Source organism: Neophocaena asiaeorientalis, unplaced genomic scaffold (assembly GCF_003031525.2).
Source record: "Neophocaena asiaeorientalis asiaeorientalis breed wild unplaced genomic scaffold, Neophocaena_asiaeorientalis_V1.1 scaffold1085, whole genome shotgun sequence".
Taxonomy (NCBI): domain Eukaryota; kingdom Metazoa; phylum Chordata; class Mammalia; order Artiodactyla; family Phocoenidae; genus Neophocaena; species Neophocaena asiaeorientalis.
In genome coordinates this window covers 268,817-273,979 of record NW_020172266.1, presented here as the reverse complement: position 1 = coordinate 273,979, position 5,163 = coordinate 268,817, and positions in this window count along the sequence as shown.

Below are 5,163 nucleotides of genomic sequence, written 5' to 3'. Positions count from 1 at the left end.
AAAAAAAAAAAAAAAAAAAATATATATATATATAAATGGTCTAAATATACCAATTAAAAACCAGACACTGGCAATCATTTGCACCCACATAAGTCTTCAATTAAGTAAGGACAGTCTCTGGAGAGCATCCATTTTCTTCTGGTGATTGTGGCATTGGCAGTGCCATAGGCAGTTTCTCCCTTGGGACTGTTTTTAAAGCAGTTCAGAAGTTGGCAGTAGACTATGGGTAATGTTCTGGTGAGGCTATCCTGTTTCTTCCTCTAGGCCTCTCAATGACTAAAAAAGCTACCTAGTATCTTTAATAAATGCCTTTTCTGCTTAAATTAAATGGAATGAATGTTGTTGCTTGCAACTAAGATTCTTAACAATAGAATACTTTGTATCAGAAGTGCAAGGAACCCTCAAGGAAATGGATATCTGGGATTCATTATCTGGCAAGTTGAGAGTGAAAGCTCTGAGTCCAGTGAGTCTTAGAGAGAAGAACACTGGTATCCAGTGCATACTGTAATGAAACAGTTGCTTATTTTATCATCTGTGCTATTGGTCCCCTGGAATAAAGTGACTATTAAAGGCAAGGAATGGGAAGAATGAATGGTCACTGCCTTAGAACAGTATAATGGGCATGAAGAATGCAAGAGCTTTAGGGTGAGTCAACTACTTCCAAATGTGCTCTTCGAAAGAAAGGAAATGACAAGCTTACAGTTTAAAATTTTCAACTCAAGAAAGTAAAAAAGCCAGGGTGACAAAATGATTACCCTAAAATTAGCTCTCAACTCTGCAGGACTGATGAAACTAAAAATTAGATGCACACTCTAATCCTGTGGCTTATGAATTACATCTCTTGAATTCAGTTGGTATCATGTCTCTTGTTGAAAGTTAACACATTGAAATCCCAATCGTACCTGGAACAAACGGGAAAACCCTGAAAACTCAGAGCATCTTGAATACTTTAAGTTACTAAACATCCCTTACTGGAAGAAATAGCTTTTTCACCACTGTTTAATGAGCTTTTCCTGCCCTCTTTGAAAATTAGGTAGGCACATTGCCTGGGGCAGTTACCTTGCAAGGTGGTGTAACTTTCCTCACAAACTATTCCTGATACCCTTCAGTGCCTTAGGCTTATAACTAGTGTCAGAGTATAGCATGCTCCAAGATGCCACTGCAAAATCAAACCCATGAATAAAAAGCTTATACACCAAAAAGAATGTCGTATATTGCCAAATTATATTGCCAAAGACCTGCAGGAGTATATGTGGGAATGGATTCTGAGAGTCTGAATCAGAACAAATGGAATATAATTATCTATTGAGGCAAAGTTTTAGATATGGGTTTAGAAAAAGCAAAGTATGAGATTAAAAAAAAAAACTGACAAAAGACACAACCATCTTTGAAAAGTATGCAGTGTGTATTCTCTGCAAGCTTAAAACGATGGTGAGAGATGCAACCATTCATCTGAGCCTCATTAGCAGCACTTAGCCCACATAGTGATAATCAGCGTCATCTGACACACATCACTTTGCCTTGCTCATTGATTAGGAGGTCCTCAGCTCTGAAAAAGTTATGCACTCACTGAAGTCCCTCTTTATCTGTATAAGCAAGACAAACAAACAAACAACATCAACAACTCCATCCAGAAAACAGTCCAGAACTGAGCCTCCATGCCATGGCTCCCTCAGTCAATTCACAGCACAGAATTTCTTAATGCTTAGTAGGCTGGAAATTCTTGAGGATGAACCCTATGACAACACTGTCAGACTGGGTTCCTTCAGAAGTAGACTTGAAGTGAGGATTCCTGCCCAAGTGACGTATTTAGAAAGTGCTCCTAGAGAAGCCAGGAAGGGAGTTGGGAGGCTGGACCTGGAAGAGGAACAGCCTCAGCCTGACCCTGAGGGATCTCTGCAGCATAAACTGGACCTCGGAGTTTGTTCCAACTCAGGGCAAGGGAGATGAGCTTCAGCTCCCTCAAAAATAAAGGTCTGTATCACCCTACAAGGTAAGGAACGGTAACCAACTAAGATTTGGTTGAGGGAAAAGGGAACTTGGAATGTGTAGTGAAAGCACAGAGTTGTAAATATCAACTACAGCCTTATGATTAGTTTCAAAAAAGGAGGATGCTTGCAGACACATTTTATTTTTTGATGGTCATATATAAACTTATAACATTTTCCATGCCCCACCTTTCCCAATGTTATTATATTTTAGTCCATAAGTTAGAAAGTACATCAAGACCGAATTGTGAATATGGTATTCCCCACTTACCCGAGGGATACCTTCCAAGACCCCCAGTGGATGCCTGAAACTGCAGATGGTATTGCACCCTATACATACTATTTTTTTTCCTCTCCATACATATACACCAATGATAAAGTTTAATTTCTAAGTTAGGCACAGTAAGAGAGTAACAACAATAACGATATAGAACGATTATAACAATATACTGTAATAAAAGTCATGTCAGTGTGGTCTCTCTCAAAATATCTTATACAAATTTAATGCCTTTTCCATCTTAATGAAAGGCTTATCATGAACTGTAGCTGTAACTTTTGAGTTTGAGGTGTTAACAGCAAGATTAGCATACATTTCTTCTTCACAATTTCATGGATAAAAGGTTTGTTCTTACCATAGGTCTTAGCAACCTCAGCATACGATTTTTTTTCTTTCCTTACTAATTCAAGAAGTTCACCTTTTCACTTAAAGGAAGCACTTAACAGCTTCTCTTTGGCATGTCTAAATTGCCAGCATCACTATTCTTGCAGTTTGGGGCCCTTATTAAGTAAAATTAGGGTTAACTGGACATAGGCATTGTGATACCAAACTGGAGAAGGCTACTAAGTGACTAATAGGTCAGATACACTGGACAAAGTGATGGTTCACATTGTGGGCAGGATGGATCGGGATGGCATGAGATCTCATCACACTACTCAGAATGGCATTTGATTTTAAACTTATAAATTGTTTATTTCTAGAATTTTCCATTTAATATATTAGGACTGAGGTTGACCATGGATAACAGAAACTGTGAAAAGTGCAGCTGAGGTTAAGGGGGGGACTACTGTACACCAGAGGAGGAAAGGGCATTACCTAAATCTCCAACTTGGAGCTGGATTGGGAAGAATTTGGGTAGTCCTTTCAGGAAAAGAGTAAGAATATTTAAAGTATAATCGATATTCACAGAATATCAGGTTGGAGAATATTGCTGCTGTGTTCTTTATAAGTTTAATATGGTAGAAAAAATGTACACTGATGTTTGTCAACTGAAAGATGGACTGAGATAGATATTTCTCATATATGTCTGCTTTCAAATAAATTTTAAACACCCACTTTGCATTTTGATATTTTGCCACAATCTTAGCCTTTTTTTTTTTTTTAATCCTAAAGGTCCTAGGGAGTCTAATAGCTAGGGTGGGACACATGGCCATGGTTCCACTGATCAGAAACATTCATGGAAGACAATGATTCAGAAGTGAACAATCTGAAAAGTCTGTGTGGTGATTTTTTTTCTTACTGCAGGTAGTGCTATCATTCTTCAGATATTGGTGACAGATTTCTCATCAGGGTGTGTTGCTCTGGGTGTGGTCTCTCTGGGTGTGTTCCTGTTCATTGTTTCTGGGAGCTTGTATAGTTTCTTTATCTCTTCCTCCTTTCCTTCAAGTCTTTTCTGTAAATTAGCTGGAGTGGATTCTCTTGTTTGCAATTAAGAACTTTAATAATACCCTATAAAATACATACTTTTTTGGAGCTCGTCTTCAAGAACATGTGGTATTGAATGGGAGAAAGAAAGGACTTCTAAAACCTCTCCTTTGTTTGATCTTTTCTGTAGCACTCTCTAAATTCATTTCTTTAATTGCTAATCTTATATAAAATGAGATTTCAGAGGTATCCACAACTTTTTCCCTGTGGGGCTTTTTTGGAGGAAAGGTAAGATGGAATACTCTCTGTCTTTCTTGGCATTGCTTGTTTTTCCAAGTAAATATTAGACTGCAATGTGAAGTCCCAGCTAGAGCAATCATCACCTCCTTTAGCCTTCTTGTAATACATATAGGAAGAATGGAGGAAGCAAAAACATTACAGAAAATGCAAACAAATTGGCTTTTAAAAATAACAACTTAGGAAAATTTTTGTAAATCCACTAAGTGTGATATGGAATCAGGTCATATGATCATAGAATAAAGAAAATAAAAGGAAAGAGAAGAACTCCAGAGAACAGAGGAAGCTGACTGACCCACTGTAGCAGATTAAAGAAGGCCACAAATTCTTTGACAAGTCTCTCATTGCTTTTATCAGTAAAGTATGGTGGAAATGATGCTATGCCAGATTTGGGCCTAGCCTTTAAGAGAACTCTATTTCCATTTCCCTACCTCTTGGTGCCTCAAGCTACTCTGTAAGAAGTCTGCCTATCTGAAGCCATCATGCTATGAGGAAGTCCAAAATAGCCATATGAAGAGGCAGTGGATCATGAGAGAGAGAGGTTGAAATTCTGGCTTGGTGTCTAGCTATTTCAGCTCCCAACCATTAAAGTCTCAGTGTCATTCAGGATGAGGCCCTAGACCAATAGGCACATGAAAAGATGCTCATCATCGCTAATTACTAGAGAAATGCAGGTCAAAACTACAATGAGATATCACCTCACACCAGTCAGAATGGCCATCATTAAAAAGTCTACAAATAACAAATGCTGGAGAGGATGTGGAGAAAAGGCAACCCTCTTACATTGTTGGTGGGAATGTAAATTGGTGGAGTCACTATCAAGAACAGTATGGAGGTTCCTCAAAAAAATAAAAATAGAGTTGCTATATGATCCAGCAATCCCACTCCTGGGCATATACCCAAACAAAACTATAATTTGAAAAGATAATGCACCCCTATATTCACAGCAGCACTATTCACAATAGCCAAGACATGGAAACAGCCTGAATATCCATCAACAGATGAATGGATAAAGAAGATGTGGTATATATACACAATGATCCCTATTACTCAGCCATAAAAAAGAATGAAATAATGCCATTTGCAGCAACATGGATGAACTTAGAGACCATCATACTAAGTGAAGTAAGTCAGACAAAGACAGGTACCACATGATATCACTTACATGTGGGATCTAAAATATAACAAACATATCTACAAAACAGAAACAGACTCAGAGACATAGAGAACAAACTT